This window comes from Neodiprion pinetum, chromosome 3 (genome assembly GCF_021155775.2).
Source record: "Neodiprion pinetum isolate iyNeoPine1 chromosome 3, iyNeoPine1.2, whole genome shotgun sequence".
Lineage (NCBI taxonomy): Eukaryota > Metazoa > Arthropoda > Insecta > Hymenoptera > Diprionidae > Neodiprion > Neodiprion pinetum.
The window spans coordinates 1,682,916-1,706,223 of NC_060234.1; the positions used below are offsets into that span (position 1 = coordinate 1,682,916).

Consider the following 23,308-nt stretch of genomic DNA (forward strand, 5'->3'; position numbering starts at 1 on the left):
TCCGACTGCTAAGGGCACCAACGTACACACACATGCATAATTACGTACGTACGCGAGTATGATACAGAGATAAATGTGTAATAGACGGTTGTAGAATGACACCTGGTAAAATTGTGCGTTCCATACGCACGTTGGTCATACATTGAGTCTACGTATTTAGCACACCCTGTGCATTCTCTCGAATGATCATTTTTTTTTTTTTTTTACCAAAAACCCTGACGTGTCCGTCTTTTCCAATAGTTTCGACTAAAATCTGCTCTTCTTCTTCTCCCCGCGCATGTAGCAATGATAATGTAGTAATTGTATAACGAAGAGCGATTAATAATGGTGTGCATGTTTTTTAAATTTTCAATATATATGTTTACATAATATCTTGGGTGTACGGTAGAACGACAAAATATTGCGTGCATAGGAAGCATCCCGATCCGTCGTCGCAATATTTGAAATTCCGGTCAGCATTTTGGTAAAATACGTATATAATATACACAGACGCATATACATATGTGTGTGTGTATATATATATATATAATATTTCCGCTTGGTCGTCAGAACGGTAACGACCGAAATAAATAATAAAATACGGTCCAGCACCTAGATGCGGTACGTGCTCCGACATAATTTCACGCGTTTCGTTGTCCCTTCGCCTGCTAAATTCAGTCTCGTTTCATCCCCGAACGTCAAAAGCTACCTTACAAGGTACTCTATGCTGCAACATGCCCAGCTATAATAGACACAATAGAAGATTAACGTATAAATAATTCTTCACGGCGAGGTCTATTTTTATCTTTTTTTTTCCAATCAACGTAATTTATCACGTACAAGTTTTTTTTTTATTTTAATATTTTCGCTTTCGTCAGAGTCTGCTTCGACGTTGACTTTGCGCGAAACGTCAACCAGATTTCAACGATCGAATAACATTTTGCATCATACGTACAGGAATTCTGTGCATAGGTGATGGATAAATTTATGATTCGCCGTATTGAGAACCGCTGCTAGAGTAATTGTTCGACGTATCTGCGGCGATATATAATAAATATGTATTATATAGGGTATAAGTATAGTAACGACGAGGTGCCGCGCTATGCATCGTATAAACACCCACACGTTGATACGACTTCCTAATATTTGTACAGTTTGATTGGAGTCTGTCCCACGGACGGTGATCGCATCCCGTATATTTATGTTTAATTCACGCACATTCGCGCCGATGTTTCACATTTGTTTCGTTGGTAACAGTGATAACGGTGTCCCTATATTACCGCAGAGAACAGACCATACCTAAATTTTTTTCTCATCCAAAAAAATCATTCGACAATCATTGTGCGTTATTGTTATTTTTTTTTGATAAATTTGTCGTTGAATTTAAACGAATCGAATGGCATGAATATTTCAAAAAATTGAATAAAAATAAATAAAAAAAATAAATATCTTAGCCTACGTGGAAATCGGATTTTTCATTCCCTCGACTCTCGGCTCTCGCTCTAGCGTTTCGAGGAAATAAAACATCGTGCAGCGACGTGAGGATAAATCGAATCGTTTCGAGGAATCCGTTGAAGAGATAAGCGAGGAAGAGTCGATCGAGAATAAACGGTAACCGTTATACATATGCGAAATGTTTTGAAGCGGAAATAAATTCGCGTCGAGGATTGTGGTTTTTAGGCGAAACGCCGGGAAAAGGTTTCGAAGCTATCGACACAGCCACCTTACGTCGCGTGCGAGGATCCAAGCCCGCAGCTTTCTTACGGGGAGCTTAAGTTCTCCACGCCCGCGCTGCTGAAAAGGAACGAACGAAACGGAACGGAACGGAACGGAACGGAACGGAGCGAGACGCGAGAAACGTGGCTCGCTTCTTTATCGACGGAGCGTCAAGACGTCGCTCGCGTCACTCTGTCGGATGAGACCACGGCTTATGAGAGGGAGGGCGGCGATACGAGTATGCGGTAATTCTCATGGCTACATACGCTTCGAGATACAGGGTGCAGGAAAGGGCGCAGTGGCGTCGAAATAGAATATTTTCATTGCATAGAATTGTGTCTAAAAATTTCCCGTAGTTATAGCAATTTATGAACCGTGATTTTTTTTTTTTTTTCCTAGCAACGAGAATTGCGAAACGATCGAAACCGCTTTCGTTGACTCGAGAAAAAAAAAAAAAAACTTCTTCAAGGGTTGAAAATTTTTGTTTCGTGAACTTTTACATCATGATAATGTTTTTTTATGACGTAGAAGCGATAGAATTAGATTTAAAAAAAAAAAAAAAACAAATTCGCGTAATTGAAGAAAATAATGACGACAAAATATCTACAAACATGATGTCTGCCTGGTAGTCAAATTTTTCCAAGGAGTTACGCCAGTGAGCTAGGGACGAAGCTTATGCCTGGCGTGGGAGAATCTTCGTGATAAATGTACCCGTATATAATATACATATATGTATGCTATCTCCAAACCGTTTCTGACTCCCGTTTGTCATCCCCTTTTTCTCCTCATTTTTTTTTCTTTTTTTTTTTTTTGTTTTTTTTTATTTCTTTCTCTTTATTTTTTGTCACATCGTGTAATCCGGCAACATAAAACGACATAAAAAAATGCGACAAAAGAATACGTCCGAGGTGGCGGACAAAATGGCAAGTTCGCGTGAAATTGGGTTAAAACCTTTCGTTTGAAATCAAACGATTGCTCGAAAATTGGCCTTAATTCTGTCGACTTCCGAGGTCTTCTCGAAAAGAAGAAATTTGAATTCATTTTTAATCTCTCATGCCGACGACGTATCGACAATGCATACGAGGCGTGTAAATTACTTCGGGCGTTTTCCGTGAACCTCGTCGCTAAAGAACCCGTGTACAGAAACTGAACAATTTTCAACGTGTGACAAAACATGGCAATAAAAAAAAACACAAGCCTCTGTAAGCCTGTGTAATCTTTCGGCATTTGGCGATGAGTTTCACGGAAAACTCCCGGTAAACAGTAACGAGACCGAGGGAATTAGACCGAAGCGAGTTTGGCAGTACCGGAAATGTGTCTGGAATGAAACCCCGGGTTTCGCTCGTCGCCGCCGAGATTGCGTGTGTGTATCGTCGAAGCACCGCGGGGATGCGATCATGCCCGACATTCTCAGCAACAACAACCGTCCGCAAAGAGGGTCGCGAGTCCCGCTGTTTGAACAGGCGAGAATGCTGCAGGGTTTGTACACGAGGCAAACACGTACGTGCGTAAATATTATATACGTAACAGGATATCTACACGCGTATTCGGCGGTACCTGATGATCCGTGTACACTTCGAGACGGTGATTCTGTCACGGTTGATTTTTTTCGACGATCCGGTTCCGTCGGTAATGCAGATTCAGCTTACAGCGCCACCGCCGGCCGGTCGTGAAATCAGGCTCAATCATTGTAAACACAACGTAACCCGTGACCGTCGAATCTGGTACTTGACCGTAATCGTAACCGCTTCCGTAATCGTTTCGTGTTTCTCTAAAAATTCTAGGCTCGTCTGCGATCTCTGTACGGTACAACCTTGTAGAAACACGTCGGTTCGAAGTTAAAATTTGGCGAGACTCTACTGAAACGGATTCTGCGAAAGCGTTACCGATATTCTTAGTTCCTTATCCTCCAACTTTGCAAAGACATTGTAAACCGTCCTTGACCTAAGAATACGAAATTCGACGATCATAGGTTACGTTATATTACGAAAATTGAGTCTGTTTGACGGTCGGCCGACGGTGGCGCTGCAGGCTGAATCTGCATTACCAACGTAAGGTAAGTACAAGTTATTAACAGTTATTAAAAGTTATTATTATTATTAGTTATTATTATTTATTATTAGTTATTATTATTATTAGTTATTAAAAGTTATTAACCCTCTCCAAAACATTGACCTTTTTCGGTTCTATCTGTACGATCCTTGGTGCTAAAATCACCAAAAAACAAATTCCGAGTGTCTAACCCTCTAGGAATTTGTCTTAGTCATCGAGAAATTCACAATCCGTGCACGTCGTCAATTTATAATTTTGGAAAATAAAAGGGTCGATAATTGTTGTGTATAAGCGTGTCAATAACTGGTACACTTACCTTAACCGACAAGTATAAAAAAAATTAGGCGTCTCGCAATCGGTATCGCTGCGACTAAGTGTACGCAACAACCTTCGCGTATCGTTACTACAATCGCCTATTATAAATACGCGCAGGTAGTCGTGTATAATTTTCGCGCATGTCGAATCCGCGTCGCGACTTCTCTGCACGTGTGAGATTGCGTGGCATCGATCTTCGCAACCCCGTCGTTACGGCTTATCCCCGGATGGGAATTCCGCACCGCGAATCCCGAGGCCTTCGGGGGCCACCGCAGGATTTCATAGACTGTCGGCCGATCGAGCTGAGCGATGCACCTGCGCCGCTAAAGAGACGAGTAGTTGATTCATTTTCTTACGGCTCGAATCCCCTGGGTACGAACTGTGCTCGGAAAAATATAATAATAATAATAATAATGATAATAATAATAATAATCGATTTTTGTCAATTTTTTCAAATTTTGGTTATTCAGCAACACACAATGACATTGAAGAGAATTGATATCGGTTGACGATGAGTTTAAAGACACATACAGGTTGATGAATTGGTACTATTTTATTTTTGTTCTTGTAGATTTAAAGGAATTTCATTTGTTGCAGCAAATAATATGTAATCAAAATAACAATTCGGCTTATTTGTTGTTAGTGAAACTGCATCAATTCGAATCAAGAAAACGTGTTTTCCGCCCTATTCTCTAAATTCAACAGTTTTTGCTGTGGTTCAAAGCGTATTCCAGACACTTGACATTGGTTGAAACCGACAATTTTCATCAAGATCCAGAACTGTTGAATTTTGATATGTTTTTTTTTTAACCGTACAAGCTATAAAAATTAACAATACGAACACAATTACTTCATTGCAAAGCATTTGACTGACAGAAATTTCGTTTATAAGGTTCGACGTAACACCGCTACAAGAAATCCACATTATTTCTCATTATACCGATATCAAATCCAAATGATGACAAAAAAATGTCCCAACTTCCGCAGGTTGAACGCTGCTTTATCCGATAAATGTCTCGTTAGATTTGACAGGAAAATATTTCGACTAGAGTGGGAGAAAAAAAAAAAAAAAAAAAAAAAAAAAAAAACGATCTCGTACAGTAACGCGGAGGGTGAAAACGGAGCGTCTGAATCAATCGCAGGTTACGAGGGTTTATATATAACGAACCTAACCTAACCCAACGCGGACCAGCCTAAACCATAAGCCTGCGAATGATCAGGTTGAGATTATTATACGCGCAGCCTATAATAACAGTATCAATGCCGATCGAAGGGTGGCGCTGAGGTGATCGAGGGGTAAAGACGTCGCAACTTCACAAGGGCGGGATATAAGATCGATGCACGGAGAGGAAGTGGGAATTCTTAGATTGAGCCAACTCCGAGGAAATTCTCACCCTCTCTCCGATTGTTACCTTGTCTTAGTTTTCTCGCTGCCTCAGCGAAAAACCCTTGGTAATCCTCGAGAGCATGAGGCCAAATTAAATCGAACCCGTGGCAATTTTTTTTTTTTTTTTTTTTTTTTTTTTCAACCACCTCGCGGTTAACCCATAATAAATCGAACGATTTTTACAACCACTAAATTCCCCCTGAATCGTACAATTGCTGCGAATTTTTCCGATTTAAAAAATGATACGAGAATATATGATACTACACCGATGTTCTTTTCGTTAATGGAATCAAGATGTATTAAATTTCAATCTATTAAAATTTTCTTCAACCCTCACGTATTACGGGGGAATCTTTTTACTCGGATGTAAGTTCTGATTAACAGTCTCGAAACTCGAGGGACAAAAATTGGCCCCGAAAGGCGGCAGCGCATTATTTATACAGATATATACCACATATATATATATATATATATATGTATAGATACAGGTATACAAGTAGACGTAAGATAAGAGAGCTTATTTCCAAATTGTAACAAATGATCTCCTGCCAGGTTGTATCAAGTCTCTCTCCATTTATCCATTTATTCATCCATCCGTAACTCGTAGTTGTCAGATATACGGTACTTTATCCCTCGCGTCATCCTGACTGAATCTACCCGAGCAAAACCAAACGTCGAGACCTCTGTTTCATTTCTTAAAAATTCAAGATTGCCTCCTCCTCTCAAAATTCACGATACTCGAAGCCTCGGTTGGCAAGTCTCATTGACAAATCATAATACACGGCTGAGAGAGTTCCGGTCAGTGAAACGATGCACCCTAAAAATGTTGGACAAAATTGGTCGGTCGATTTGAAACGAAGCATCGATATCTCAGCTTTTGCAACTGATTCCGTTTTATTTATTTTTTATTCACTCTGTTCCTAAAATATCTTCGATACTTGAGCATCGCTAATGCAAAAATCGCGAATACGTATATTAAACAAAAAAAAAGAAAAAAGTTTTGTCTCACGCAACAACAACGCCAGAAAATGTATTGCCGTAATTGATTTTCTACTTGCTACAGAAATAAATGCCCTTGCGTTGTCCTGGCATGAAAATAAAAAAAAATAAAAATTTCAATCCCTTCGCTGGCCACCGCAGGCGGAACACATCTTATACGAGTAACGTTTTTTTTTCCGTCGGCGACGCTTGCGAGCGTAAGTGAAGATAGTGAAAATAAGCGATATTTCACTCGGTCGGTAAAGACTGACTATAGCTATCGTCCTCTTAATCTTCGTCTCCGGCAAACCGGGTTTATTATTTACCCCGAAGGATGACGACGCTCGGCGCGAACCGTCGTCGTATATAAATTGGTAAAAGAGAGTGTTTATTTTTCCAACCCCGTGGATGGCGGCCTCGCCTCCTCAGTCATCCCTCACCCGATTTTTCCCTCCCACGTGGGGTCGAGCTGTGCCCCGGTTTGGGTTTCGTAGGATCATTATACAGGCAGGCGGAAAAATCCCGAACCCCTGGGATACCAGCTCCGTTTAGTCTTGCCATTTTATGTATTATATCTAGGTATATATATATATTATATACGAAGAACCGTTTTCCGCCACCCGGGCATGCAGACGACGCGACGCGTCGCGACGCCTCCTTTGCACCGCCGAAACGCCTCGGGCCGTCGACTGCCTCGCTAACGACGGCATTGTCAGCTCCTATCCATTGTGCATATTCTAGTCCTCCGATGAGGAGACGGAGAGCGAGAAAAAGCGAGCGAGAGAGAGAGAGAGAGAGAGAGAGAGAGAGAGAGAGAGAGAGAAAGCGCAGGGATCCCACTTCGCGCTTTTGCGAATAAAAAAAAAAAATGCCGATGTATATATATATATCTCTTCTGCACATGAATCCATGACTTATACGTACTGATATCTAAACATATATATGTATACATGTACATGTACAGGCGTCAATGTGTGCACACGAATGAATAATTGCGAGCCTCGAGCTATACGGAATTTATTATTATACGCGAACGAGTGTAATTGCACGTTATTGTATCTGATATTATATATCACGACGTCATATATAAACGTATAAAAGTTTCTAGTTGAATCAATTAATTTGCGTTGATAATCATATCTGAAATTAATTTTAGCACCTTTTTGTTTTTCTAAATTCACGATTGCGGATCAATCGATTCGAGGTTTTTATTTATTATTTGTCCTTTATTTTTTTTTTTGTCCCTTCGTTACTCACAAAGATCGCGACGCTTCACCTAACGTACGATCTACTTACGATGTATCTACAGAATTTCAATTAATACACAGCGATAATCGTTATAATTTTCATTTATCGTTGCAAGCATTATTCGACTGATAATTGGCTGCCCACGTACCGAAGAGTTCAGGCTAGGGATGAAACGGAGATAAATACCGTCGGTTAAAATTGACGAATCCGAAAAACAGGAACAAAAAAAAAAAGATAGAAAATAAATACCCACAACGTACACGCGACGCGTAAAAGTTGGTGAAAATCAAATATTCGGATTTGAGTTTGTTTATGTTGTAAAGAAAAACTTTTCCTCTTACTCGTGGTTCAATCTTCTTTACGATAACAAGCAAGAGAGTGAGGAAGAGGAAGCGAGTTGGATTAGATTTAATTCCCAGATCGTGGCGAATCACGAATTTCACGCGCAGTTCGGTTTAAACGCGGTGACACGCGATCTCTTCGTTTAGCTTATACCGACTCCACGCCTCACAGAGGTTCAGATTGCCGGAGGCAATTTGACAAGAAACATATTTCTGCGAACGTGATGAAAAAGATCTTGTGTCATATTGTTCCAGACAATTCTCGTCGCTTTGTAAAAAAGTTATTTCCCGAATCACGCGATAATTAATTAACATTTCCATAAACCGTACGCGTTTTGCATTAATATTCCATGCTGTTTTTCATTCTTCACAAACATTTTTCAACAAACATTTACACGTATCACCTGTTGATGTTAAAAATAATTCCGTATAAAACGTACAAGAAAAAACTAATACGTAGAATCGGTATAATCGTAAGTAGAACAGAAACCTGTCGATTTGAATAATAATTTTTCTTAGGGCCCGATTTTTTTAACCTGTTGCAAAAAAAAAAAAAAAAATTCACCCAGCAATTTTGCCGTGCAGCGAAAGCTCCGAGAGAAATTCTAAACTCCCCTCCGGATCTTTTATCGTGCAAAGAAAAAATAGTAAATCTTTTCTTCGCTGTAAATTTGATTGTAAATTTTCAATTGATGCACCGAATTTGTAAATTTACAACCAGGCCATATTCACGATAATTTTTAACAGTGTATGAATAAATGCACGACGTTGCCGAGGAATTTCATCGTCATTTTATCGGCCTGCAATACCTCCCGGCATTCAACGATCCTTTCTACCTATAGGCAGGTTAACAACACATGTTCGATGTCGGGGCGACCGACCCTGCATGCCATATGCGAACCAAAACCAGCTCTGGACCGTCGGAAAACTCGGAACTGGTCGGGCTACCGAAAAGCCTTTTTTCCGAACTTGCCAAATATCTGTTTTAATTTCGATTATCTTCCCTCTCTCTCTCTACGCTGCTCTCTGAATTCGTCGAGTACGAAATCACATTTGTCGGATAATCGAATTTGCGACATCTACCGTTCTTCCATTTTTTTCTTCCATCCATTCACCTTCGACTGTTTAAATTTTTATCTAACGAGGTAAAAGGCTTCGCGATTTGTCGATGTTTTACGACAATTATTGTCTGTGATTTCGGTCTCTTTTGAAGCTCGTCATAACCGTACAAACTTATCTGTACCACGCTTATATTAAAGACGCGAATTTTTACAAAAGCAAGAAATTTCCGTGTATGTCTGTTACAAAAAAAAAAAAAAAAAAATCGTTCCCACACTGCAGGATAAACAATGTCTTCTTGGGATCGCAACGATTTTCGAAAAGAATATAACTCGCGAAACGTGAATCTGGACCATCTGCGATCGATAAAGATTTTCTACTATGCAAAGTCGTGTTCGAAATGAAATCCCTCTCAGCTCAGGATATATATACTACATAGATATATATATATATATGGTAGAAAGGAATATTCGCGCGCGGATTATCGTCTATACACGTCGGTTTGAAGTAACCCCCGTCTAACCGTCTGGCTTCTGAGAGAGCCGTTGCACCCCTTTGTTCGCACGAAGATATTACGCAGGGTGTAGAGTCCAAAGTTAATCGCGAGGTAAATTTGCCGAATCAAGGAGAAAACGGAGAGATCGCGAGAGAAAGAGATAGAGAGAGAGACAGAGAGACAGGGAGCGAGTAAGAACAAAAAAAAAAAAAAATCTGTTACGAAATATGTAATGACGCAAAAAATGAAACTTGGAACGAGTGTACAAAGGAAAAAGAAGAATTATTAACCGCCCCTCGTGTATGAAAATACAAATTAAGTAGCTGACTCACGTTTTACGCATCCTGGAACACCGACGAGGATGATGACCAAGCAGAACTGGATCAAGCATGATGATCACACAAGGGTAGGGGGGGTGGGAGGGGGGCCGAAAGAAACTGCACGTTGATGATTTTCCATTTTTTTCTTTTTTTTTTTTTTTTTTTTTTTTAACCCCAGATTCCATCCTTTGTACAAGCGGTATAATTACGTTGCCGTTGTTGTTGTTTAGTATGAATCGAATCGTTGATTCTTCGATTCGTTCGTAATAACGAACGAAACAGAAATGAAAGCGTGCAAGCAAAGGAGCGAACGAACGAACGAACGAATGAAAATGAAAAAAGAAACGCAGCCCAGTGACCGTCGTCGACTGGCGACGGGTGTCAGGGTGAAAATGTCTCAAATCGACGTCACAATACGCTCCTCTCCAACGTACTGAGGTCTCCCCCCCACGTCCTAGCCTTATATAACACCCCCTCCCCTAACTTCCCCTCGTTCCCCTGCGGCGACCCCCTCATCCCCACCCCTTCGTCATCCCGGAATGGTAGGGGATGATGGCTCGGAGGCCGTGGTCCATGCACGCCGCCCTTCCGAAACTCGCTACTTTTCCAGATTCCTCGCCCGCCGTCGTCCACGTTCGTCTTTCGCCACCTTCGCACGCGTTTGGATCGGTCAGACTGTAAAGAACACAATCGCGTCGCGTAATACACGAAACACTGTTTCTACAGGGTGAATCGGAATTAGAATTAAAATTCGTATCAGCCGATATTTCACCGCCTATATTGTACGGTACACAGAGATATAATCGATCATAGTTTCGAAATAACGCTGAACCGATGAAAATTTTCCGATCGGCTATGCGAGGTGGAGGAAAAAGGAGAGAAAAAAAAAACAAAACAAAAACGAACGGTATTCGTGGCGCGAATAACCCTAATGAAAATGTTCATGTGTTGAATAATAAAATGTTTCTGAAGAATTCTGCTTGTAATTTATTCCGTCATTTGTTTTGAAAAATTCGATTAAATTTTTCACGCAATCGCGTAATAAATTACGAATGCACAAATTATCAGATATACTGGATTAAAAATTCGTATAGTTCGGCACATAGTTGATTACAGCATTTTTCATTCGGTATATCTGATGATTCGTACTTTCGTAATTTACTGTGCGAATTTTTATGTATAGGTACATATATGTTATCGAATTTTCCAAAATAAATCATGTAATGAATCACACACTGAATTCCTTCAAAATGTTATATGATCTTACACAACTTTATATACCTTGACATATATGGGGCATTTTACGTCAAATTTGCAACCCATATACCTCGGACTCAACGATTTTGAAAATTTTTTAGTATGATGTTGCAGCTGACACGAAAGGGTCTCGGAATTTTTATCAGATTTTTTTTTAGCCACCAGTGAAGTTTACAAAACTTTGAAAACCAATTCCGAAAACGGCGTTTTTAAAAATGTGAAAAAATTCACACTGGTTTTATGATTCTAGATACGATTTTCAAGCATGACACGACAACGGGATCTCGATACTTACGATAATGTTTTCGCAACTTTTTAGTCTTTTCATCTCGGAATTCGGAATTTTTCTTTTTCTCTTTTCCCCGATCTAAATAAATCACGGAATCACGAAAAATAATGTGATTCCGCAATCTATGCGGCCATTATCACCTCATACTTGAAAATAATATTTCAAATCATAAAATCCGTGTGAATTGTATCACATTTGAAAAAAGAATGACGTTTACGAAATTGGCTCTTGGATCTTTTTTAAATTTCACCGCGGTGGTTGGAAAAAAAGAAGTCCGAAAAAAAAATTCCGAGACACTTTTTGGGTCGGTTGCGGCATCGCACGAAAAAAAAATTATCAAAATCCAAAGGGGGTGAGGTCATGTACCTCATCCCCCTTAGTTGCAAATTTCACGTGGAATGCCCCGTAATAATATATATATATACAAGTAGGTTGTTTCCCTGTTCAACATTGCTACGGGAGATAGCGAAAGGTATAATACCGGACACCGTTATTGCTCCGTGGTATCAGATCCGCATTTCCTGTTGCAGGTTGCCGCCGACGAGGGGAAAGAATTAGAGGCAACGTGGACGCCTAATGACCGCAAAAAGATACGCAGAGGTGATGCGAGGCGAGCGGCTCGCGCAAGCCCGACGAATCCGATCGAGAGAGAATACTCGGAATGAAAAATCGGCTCTCTTTCTTGTTGCGTGTCGTATACACAGATCTGTAAACGTATCTACGCCTGTCGTCGTTACATTCTTCTCCCGCGTAACGACGAACGGTGTGACGCAATCGAAGGAGAAAAAAACGAGCGTTGACGCATTTTTTTTTTCAGCGATCCTTCAGCGAGATTCGAACACCCGGCTGCAAGTCGTGTGAAAATGAAATGGAAAAAGCTGCATGCACCGAGTCAGCTCTCGCAAAATTACTCGCTCGGCTAATCTTCTTGCCCGTCCTCTCTTCTCGAGTTATATCCACGTTTTCATGTTCTTCCAACGACTTCCTCTAACTCTTTTCCTCTGTTTCCGGTATTATTCGTTTTAAATTTGAATAATCACTTTTAACAAATTTAATACGATTTCATAAAAAAATAAGTAAAATGAATAAATAAACTGAAACGGATGCACCCGTACGGATATCTGAATTTTCCCCGAAAATTTCACGAATATAACCGACAGCCGCATATTTGCGCGAATATTATCGTGAAATTCCGACGTTCCCGCGAGAATGCATCGAAATTCGAAACTGAAAGAGATGAACCGGGCGAGTTTGGACGTTTTACTCCGACGCGGGATAAAAACCGTGAGCAATGGAGAAAATAGTAAAAAAAAAAAAAAAGAAGAAGAAGAAGAAGAAAACAAAAGTAAACAAACAAAAACGGGGAGACGAAAAATTAGAAAATATTCCTTCACCGTTGCGTACCGAGTAAATAAATAATTAGCGCTGTGTTTGTAACACATATGCGTACGTATATATATATGTATATACACAGCGGTTGTAACGACGAGTTTTAGGGTGGAAAAGGGTAAAGGTGAAAGTTTGGGCTTAGAGCAGGCATGAATAGTACGCGTTGGTAGAACAGGACCAGTCATAACCGTATCGTACATGTCACGTGCATAAATATCATTATCTCCAACAGGGCGAGTAACTCGATTTCGTTGAAGTAGGCAGGACGGCCTTGGTCGGTAAAGCAGATCCCGGCATTCCCGCAAACCCCGAACGCAGGGGTTTTGATTTATTTTCTCTACATTAGGTTAAGTACCCGTTGTTTGACGGTTCTGTGTGCGTTTCGCCGTCCAGACGAAATAACCCAAAGCACCCTGCATCACGGGGTTTCTCCAAGGTGTTCGGGCCTTCGTCTCCCTAGCTGCGTACGCCACGCGGAGAAAACTAAGTAAATTAGCTATACAGGCTTAACTCGATTTTCCCACCCCATCGACTGTCTCTCCGACTCCGTGTGTGTGTATTTGCGTTTGTGTGTTGTTTGCGTGCAAGGCGACGCAACGCCCTGCACGACGACGTCCGGCGTCGCCAAACCCTATGGACCATTCTTTTCGCGTCACCCGTGGATCTCTGCCCGGCCGCTCGGTCGGTAAATGAAACGAAGTCCACGCGAGGCACGATTTTTTCATATAAATCGGAAGAATCGCGAATCTACGGTCAGAGATTTGACGTGGTTCGGAACCTTTTTGTTTCAGGATACGCTCGGAAGGAGTCGATTGAGCACAGAAATTAGACAAAGCATCGAAATGATGATTAGAGATTCTCGGTGTCAAGGGTCAGTGAGTAAAAAACACATTCTTCGAGAGGCTATCCTCAGAAAAAATCAATGTACTTTTGATTTACTCGTAAAGGTGAAACTTTCTTGTTGAAAGAGAACAAACAGGACCGCAGCAACGGTAAATTTAAGCATCAAATTTCCATAATCTAAGTATTATCCGTTAAACAAGGTCGGATCCAAATTAGTTAGCCACGCGATCATCAATATCGAAGGAATTAAGCCGTCAAATTATTTGTCCGGTTCTCTCGGCGGCGTTATTTGATCGAAGTTCAACTAATTGTTAAACAACAACAGATTTCACGTACAATAAAGTCGTCGCTCAAGAAACAGGGACGAAGAAAAAGAGGAAAATCCGCGAGACTTTACCGAGTCTATTGGGTACCGCATCGTTTCACAGGACGAAGGACAAAGTGAAATAAAATTAACATAAATCCGTGAATCTGTAACCATCGCGGCGACTATCGGCACAGAATTTTTCTTACGTACCTGTATACCTTTGAAAACAAATCGAAAACCAGCGTACAGTTGTAGCTGAAGAAGCGATCTGTGAAAACAGGAAAAGAAAGTTCAAATATCAGCGAAGCGCGGTGAGTTTTCCTCGAGCGATGCATGCGTGCATGAAAAATCGTCCAAAGTTTTCTCCAGGGTTTGCACTTGACCCGCGGTTGGAATTTTTTTCGCGAAATTTTCGAGCCGCCTTGCCAAATACTAGAGCAGTATACAGGGTGTTCCAATCTAGAAGACACGTTACGTTTTCAACCGACCTAATCGTTCAATTGGAAAATCTGTTCTACAAAGGTTGTACGGCTCGGATGGGGACACGTGAAGAATTTTTTTCACGAGGTCCGGGATCGTTACTCGTGATGCTGCGGAGGCTGGAGCGATGATTTCTTTTTTTATAAAGTAAATAGTTCGCGAGGTACAAGAAAAAATCAATTTCTGCAAGACACGGGGAGGTTGAGACGCGATCCAAGAGAAATCCTTTAGAACCCATCTCCCCGAAAACGTAACGCGTCTTTCAAATTGGTACACCCTGTATGTAGCGTGGTACCGGAGTACCGGAGTAAGTACTTTAGCCTCGCCCGATGCTCGGTAAATAAAGCTGCCTAGCAGGCGCATATATATTCAGTCGTACGTAGTAGGTACGCCTACGTACAACGCATGCGAACTTGCAAAATGAAAAATGAAACCACGTTTTCGGTACTTGCGCTCACATCAGCATCTCCCCGAAATATTCCCAGGAGCAGAAAGTCGAGCCTCTGGAAAGCGGATGTACTCGGATGGGTGTAAAAAAAAAAAAAAAAAAAAAAAAAAAAATCGGCGCTACTCAAAATCATGCTCCGTTCTTCAATTATTCATCTTCCATCAATATTTTTTGCTACATCAATTTCCAAAAACTACATTCATACATATTTATTTTTATATTTCACTCTGCTTATCTCAGTGTCGCGCCTGAATCACTTTTGTACAACTCTTTTTTTTTGCAATCCTATTTCATTCCACGCTTACTTTGTACTTTTACAATTCGTCTGGTTTCCTCGTTGTACATCGTCCTAACCGTTTGTCTGATTTCACTATCGGCTCGTTAAATTTTCTCAGTAAATCAAGTCGGCGTCTTTCTCTTTCTTGGCTAAAAGTTGTGAAAGAGAAATCGTCGTAAGATCAACCCCTCTTCTTAAAAAGAACAAAACAACAAAACTCTAAAAACGGCGACATGTCGAATAATCGCCGCTGTATATGTATAATAATAATCGAGCCGCGAATGACTCGGGCGGTAGTTTTCGGGGGTGGTTGAAAAGTGCGCGGGGGTGGTGGTTGAGGGAAAAATTCTTTCACCGTCGGTTTCGCCGTATAACCACCGCGCGAGGAGCGAGTAGGTACCGTCCGGGGTTCGGTTGGGGGTGGGTGTCCTTCCGTCCACCCGTAGAAATTCCTCGTCGGAATCTGGCTGCCTCCCCTGAAACGGGCCTCCACCCCCACCTTCCTCGCCCACCCCGCCTGGTGGGGATGGAGGGATGCTGTATCCATGGATACGCGATGCGGAGGGGCGGGAGAGCGAAGGGCCGTCGACATTGATCGCGCGCCTCTGCGCCCCGAACCGAGGCACATATCCGTCGTCGTTGCGAGAGCGTAGAAGGGGTGAGACCCCTACCCCCTACCCCCTAGCCCCCCCTCAAACTCCCGTTTTTCCACCCTCCGCCGCCCCCTCGGACAACACTCGTTCGTTTTTTTTTTTTGTCCCCCCCCCCTCACCCCGTTTTTCCGTTTTCGCGATATATTTTTTTTTTTTCGTTTTTTCAGCCTCTTTCTTCTTCATACTCTATACGCGTATCGATGCTCTTCGATTCCTGTCGTTTTTATTTTTATTTTTGTTTATTTACTTTTTGTTTTTTTTTGTTTTTTTCCTACACCCCGCGAGCCAACGGCCGCAACGAATTTCAATCATACGTGCGTACAATTTACCGCATTTCTATAATCACGCTTCCCGGAGACGACGTATCGTGCGATCGATTTTACGATTTTTACACGGATTTTCCGTGTTTGCGTTGCATTTTCGTACGGTTTTTGCTGTTTGGACGAGAGAATGAAAGATGAGAAGAGAAGAAAATTTCATAAAAATTTCATCAACGGTTAGATTTACAAATGTTTACTCATTCGATCACCGCTGTTGTGGTTTTATTGATATATCTTTAATCCGTTCTGAAAAATCTATTGCCCAATATTCGGTAAAGATCGATCAATTTCAATTTCTATAATATTCAGGGAAAAATCACCGTTTTAGGTTAGACATATCACGTACGTGTACAATCGTTCGGGATCTCTGTCTGTATGTCTATATATATATACACCTACGTTTATATACTAACCGAAGGGTGGATAACATAAATAGAAACATACGATACAAGATTCGAGCACGGGTCAACATCTCGGAGTCACGGAACACCGGAACTTGATGAAAAAAAAAAAATAAGAAGAAGAAGAAGAAGAACAACAAAAGTGGCAGAACATGAAAGGCTTCAAAAATTTCTTATCCCCGAGGAAGTTGTCGTACACGATTAATTATCTGATCCTGGTATATATTTTTCAATTATTAAATGTCCACACATTTCATTTATATCTTCATCCCTACGTTATCGTTCGTTTAAATTCAATTCTAGTTTATATAATATACGAAAATAAACCTGATACATTAATTATTTCAGATACAGTTCGAGGAAGTGAAAAAAGTAAAAAGAATTCAGGGAGTGAAAAAACATACGCCTCGTTTAATTAATTAGCTACTTTTGATTTCATTATATTCTACAGGCATATATATACCTACACATATACATATATATATATATATATATATGTATGCATCCTCAATTGCCGCAGCAGTATTGTATAAGCGTTCATAAATAATATACAATAATACGATATGAACTTCTCTTTTTTTCTTTGTTTCTTCTCTCCTTCGCTTATTCATCTTCTTTTACGTATTATCATTGCTATTATTATATTATTTTTTCTCTTCCTTCTCTGTTGGTGAATGTTTTTTTTTTTTCTTTTTTCACTCTCTTTCTTTCTTTTCTTAGTTAGCAGAAAATTCAACCAGCCGCAGCCGCCAGGAAACGACGGTGAAAAATAAAGTTTTCTCACCCGCAGCAACTTTTCATTGAATACACACCCTCGACTCCGTCTCATCCTCCTCCCCCCCCCCCCCCTGCCATTTTCCAACGACACTATTCAAGTATAAAAATATTTCCAATTTCCGTGCGATGCCGCAATAACTGGATATATAAATATATAAATATATGTATATTTATTTATACATACGTATATATATATATATATAAATGGAGGTCCGGGCTTCTAATAATTATTCTTGCAATTGTGCAAAATATATATATATCCGTATGTATAAGATATATTTATAATAACGTATATACCCATATACTTACACGTCGTTTATACTTCGCGGTTCATCATTAAATTGAGAATGCTGCAACGTATATTGCAGCCTTTGTTATGTATACGCACACCAGCGCACTTCTCTGCATTGTGTATCTGCATACAATGTAATAAAAGTTGACGGGCATTATTGTTACTATTATTACTATAGTTATCGTTATGATTTTCTACGGTATTAAACTTGCTTCTCTTCGATAACCGCACGTACCATATATTTTAAATATACATATTTATGCACATTCGGTTGAACTCTTTAAACTCAGAGAATCGTCGATGCGCATGTGATAGAAAAAAAAATAAATAAATAAAAAATAATAATATAAAGAAATAAAAAATATACACATATATGTTTGACGGACAATTTCTTCTTGCCTCACCCCCAATTTGCCGGTAAGTGAGACAAATTTTCATTCCTCAATTCCTCGGGAATCGCTAAAAAATTAACGAGGCTAATTATCGTTGTTCGGCTCGTGGAGGGGAAAACGGAAAGTGAACAGAGTTCTTCGATGTCGTCTGCATTCGTATTTGCGAAACAACTCGTGATTGACTTTGATTTGAATGAAATCGATGATAAAACGGATAAAGCAAAGCGAGCGAATGATCCGAATGAATTTGAATTTAAAATAAGAATTATTCTAATAAAAAAAAAAAAAAAAAAAATGAAAATGAGAAACATTCAATTGCGCAAGAAAACATCGTCCATCGACACGTACGATATTTTTTCCCAACTTCGGCATATCTTGTATCCCGCAACTATTTTCACGTATCAGAAAAGCTTGAAATTAATTGACGGTATATCGATCGACCGATTAATTAAACAATTAATCACCTCGATCAAGGCGATATACCAACATATATGTACATGCGGGGGAGTTTAACGGGGGTCGGAGAAGATCAAGCGCAACATTTTTCACCTCTATATTATTATCATTGCTCGACCTCCCTCCTCTCACCCCCTCATCCCTTGTACACCGAAATGCCCCATACAAGATACAATTATTATACTTGAGTGACCCGCGAGATGAGTATACGTCACGCAATACCCTGAGGCACAGCCCTTACGCACGCACCAACTACGGTATTACTACTTAATAATGTCCAATAGATCCACTGCTCCCGATCATTTCTTCCTTCTCCCCCCATTTTACCCTGAATAAAATAAAAAACAAAACAAAACAGTTATTCCCACTCGCCGAAACTGCGATGGGCAGGAAGTATGAAACAATCATTTTTATTTATTTATTTATTTATCGTTTTCTTCAAATTTCACTTTAATACCGACGGACGAATCTTCAATGATCGTAATAATATTTTGGGATTCTTTCGCGGTATTTTTTTGCTACCTCGACAAACGTATCCTCGAAACAAATTATTACGAACGAGCGAGCGGCGTTTTAACATCGATTCAAGCTGGACAGACTGAAAGAGACGGTGGCAAGAGTGACCTTTGGACTAATTGGAAGCAATTGAGAAGCGACGTGAAGCCTGCCGCGCGAGAGAGAGAGAGAGAGAGAGAGAGAGAGAGAGAGAGAGAGAGAGAGAGAGAGAGAATAAGCGTATCGTACGTACGCGTATATCGGGTTTTTTACCCCCGACATTTAATACGGCGTGCGACTGACGCCTCCGCATGTGATATTCCGAATGGTCGAAAGTGTATAATGGTAAATTATACATGCCGCAATATTAGCGTGCGAAATACGAAGAAGAAAAGACGCGTGTCACGGAGATCGATACGCCGATACGTTGTACGTAGTTTATACCTACCTCTACCGTAGTAACGTGTAATCTATGACGTAATGCATGTATATCGCAAACTATACGTGTAATAAACCTTGCATACCACGGTGACGGAATTTTACGCGTGCAGCTTTGCACGAATACACATCGCTAGTGTGCGAACCGATAATTTGCCGTGCACCGTCGTTCCGAAGGGAATTTTTTACATTTTCCTTTTAAAATTTTTTTCTGTTTTTATTTTTCACCGTCTCTCTCTCTCTCTCTCTCTCTCTCTCTATCTATCTCTGCTTTTCAGACACGTTCCACTAATTAAAAAATTCCAGCGGAAAATCTGATTTCCGTTATTACCTGATTTTTTTGTTTTTTTTTTCGTTTTCTTTTTTTTTCTTCCCCTCGTCTCCCCCCTGTATCTATTTTGTCGGTTTAGTTTCGCGCGTTTTTTTTCCTTCTTCTTCTTCCTTCGGTCCCGTTTCGTTAACTCGCTTCGCGATGCAGCGAGGATCATCCTCACCCCTCTCCTTGATCGAACAGACGTCTCTTGCATCGGTGCGAAATATGCGAAGTTTCCGGTGTGAATAGAGGAAGGTCTTTTTGTTTTATTTCAAAGAAATTACATACGTTGCTAATTAGAGTGAAATATTAATTTGAAAAGCTAATGATGTTTCAATTCGGATTTCGATCGAAATGCAAAAAATAAAAAAATAAAGATTTCATCTCACTGTACGAATTATTGTATGTACGAGGAATTCCATGGGGAATCCAACGGACCTTTGATTCATACGTCGTGTTTGATTTTGTTCAAACATTTTTCGGCAATTCTCCCAATTCCGAGACCGTACCCTGATTTTTTTTTTTACATTTTTTATCCAGCCGGTTAATTATTTGTAAATATTGAGAGTGATTTGGAAAAGGAGCTTTTCTTAAAAATCTGTAAAAAAAATTCCAAAAACTGTATTTTCATTTTCCTACATTTCAAAACCGGATCCGTGATGGACCGATGTTTTTTTTTTCTTTTTTCCCATCTCTCTTTAAAACTTTTTGTCCTCTTGGTCAAATCTCCTGTTTCAGAATTGGGACAATCAACAAAGTCGAAAATAGCAAGGATCAGACCTTTGGCGGATTCGAATGAAATCCATCCCCATGTATACATCAATCGTACATCACATCGCGCGTACAATTTTCCGCTACAATATTTTCCGACAAAGCTTATCACGTATCGAATTCCATTTCGTACACTTCTTATAACAATACGTCTACTTTCCATCCGACAATGAGTTTATTTTTATTCGCAACGTCTGATATAACAAACGGCATCGATATGCAGCCCACGTCATCTATCCATTTATAAATCCATCTATCCGTCTGTCCATATACATACATATAATTAATCTGCCACGAGTACAGCAACAAAAACAAAAGCAACGACATCAATAATAATAACAATAATGATTCAGCAACACCTGTGAACGCAAAGGTGCGTTCGCGTCGGAATAATTTACGAGGGGTAAAATTTTTTTACACCAACATTTACGCATAATTCAGCTGCGGTCTAAAAGTTGCACAACCGCGTCGTCAGTGATTTGAAGCTTGTTTTCCTTTTTCTTTTCTCTCTGTCTCTCTTTTATATTTTATATATATATATATATATATATATATATATATATATAGTTAATAGCAGAAAACGGTTGCGTTGGTGTAATAGTTCATTAAAAGTACGATAATGCAATTTTTAATTCAAAGCGTTGGTGCAGCCCAAGTTTCCCGCGCCAGCGGTTAAATTTTTCGCCCCCCTTTGCCCGCCCTTTATTTTTTTTTTTTTTTTTTTTCCTTTTCGTTTTGTTTTTCACCCTTTTTTGTCCCCTCCCCCGCCCCGTTCCCCTCGTTTAAACCACTCGGCCGTTCCACCTCCCCGTTGCGGCGACCGTCTGCGGCTATCAAGGAAATTAGCCGCGGAATGCAAATATGGTTTTTCACAGCGTCCAAGCGTGCCTGTGTACACGTAACACGCGTTACACGCGTGCGCGGATATAACACAGGTATTACAATATTTGCGTTTTTTAAAAAGGGATGACTATATATATATATATATATATAATTATACACATATATCAGATATACTATATGTTGCATTCCGTTATCCTTTCGTTTGTTTCTCTTCGTCTTTCGTTATTAAAATTTCTTCGTACGCGTTTAGGGTGAGGGTTTATTTTTTTTATTTCTTCCTTTCTACAACTAGTTCCCATTAACCGTACCAATCGACGATATATCGCACGTGTATTGGTTATCTAACATAATTTACTCGCGATCGTTAACAATACGTGCACGGTGAGGAGTTGGTTGCCTGTGAAATTCGCCGCTAGGCGCCAGAAAATATAGGCAATCGTATCTAGGATCGGTTATCAATACGTAGTCTGTCTGTTGGTCAGTTTTGCAAAACAACTCGCGATACGGCATCGGGCGTGTGGTGAAAATAAAAATCGTAAATCTGACGATAAAATTTTGAAAATTTCATATCTTTTATACGCATGGGTATACAATCGGTATAATGCGCGATTAGTTTTCTATCTGTTTGAAGAAGAAGAACAAAAAACTATCCTCTCTTTCCTCCATCCAAATAACGAAATTCACATATGCGAAACGTAGAAAAGAATTAAACAGCCCGATTCCATGCACGCATACAATTTTCAAAATCAATTTTTATTTGACGCAGAAATAAATCAATGGCGTAATTTAAAAAATTTACCACCGCCATTTCGTAGAATTTTTGCCGTTTCTTTATTTCTTCGTCAAACGAAAGTTCGTTGGTAGTATTTTTGTTCACAATTGTGTACAGAACGGGTCTGTTAAGCGTTTGAGATACATGGATTGATATACACGTCAACGTCGAAATCGACCATGGCACCCCCCTAAGCTCCCAGTATTTTTATTTTTTTTTTCTCTTCTTTTTTCGTCCATTCTCTTTTTCAAATTTGGCAAAAGCTTGTAAAGCGAGTACGGCCGTTAACGTTCTCCTGGCAACGCGTACAAATCCATCCATCCATCCATCCATCCATCCACGTGGTGCATCGCATGTACGCGTCTGCTATCGGCGTCGTAGGCCTATTGTTTGTTAGACACAAAACAGAGTCGAGTCGAGCCGAGTCGCCTACAAAGTGGCTGCGCGAGCTTCGCTCTATTGCTGCGGAGAAGGTGAAATGGGGGGTGGCGGGAGGGACGTTGTCGTATTTGTGTTTGTCTGTCAGTGTAGCCTGGCATTGCGGGGGTGGAATCGCAGCGGTATCGGAGAGAGGGTATTGTCTACAGAGCTAATCAAAACCACCCCTTTCAACAATACCGAACACAGGGAGACAGAGACCCCTGTGCTTCGCAACCCTGTGTATAATATTCCGTCCTGTCGTCTGTCTGAGGGCTCAAATTCGTGTATTATAAGAGAAATATGATAACGCCGTAACCGCAGTTATACCTTGGACATACCCTGATCAGGCTGGAAGGAATCAGGTTTCTCGAATTCGTATTGAAAAATGTCCTCGTGACGTCAGAGTCTCGTTTTCGGCGCCATTTTGTCATCGCATAACCTAAGTTTTTAATTTTAATGGAGGCAAAACGTAATTCTTGAGATTTCAAATCACTTTCGTTACGTATTATCGAATGAAACGTATTCACAAGAAACACGGTCAAAGGTCAGCTGTCAGCCTGGTTCTGTTAGTTTGATTTTTTTACCACCAGATGACGCGATGCAAAGCGAAGAACCGATTACCTTTAATATAACTTACCCGAAAAGAGAAAGAGAAATTGGATTTATGGAAGAAATTAGGTTCAGGTTTTTATAGAATGTTGGAAAACTTGTTGGTGAGATTTCGTTAGCGTTAGTTTCAAGTTGATACGAATTCGATAAGAGTAGATTTATAATCATATCCGGT

At 40.2% G+C, this 23,308-nt stretch overlaps 1 long non-coding RNA gene across 1 annotated transcript in view; it reads right to left on the minus strand.

The window, feature by feature from the left end:
* The window catches only part of LOC124214287 (uncharacterized), a 43,567-nt gene extending 33,533 nt beyond the window's left edge, over nt 1-10,034 (minus strand). Inside the window, exon 1 of the long non-coding RNA XR_006882109.2 lies at nt 9,904-10,034. This is a non-coding gene — a long non-coding RNA (uncharacterized lncRNA). The remainder of the gene's footprint in view (nt 1-9,903) is intronic.
* Nucleotides 10,035-23,308: the final 13,274 nt, after the last annotated feature.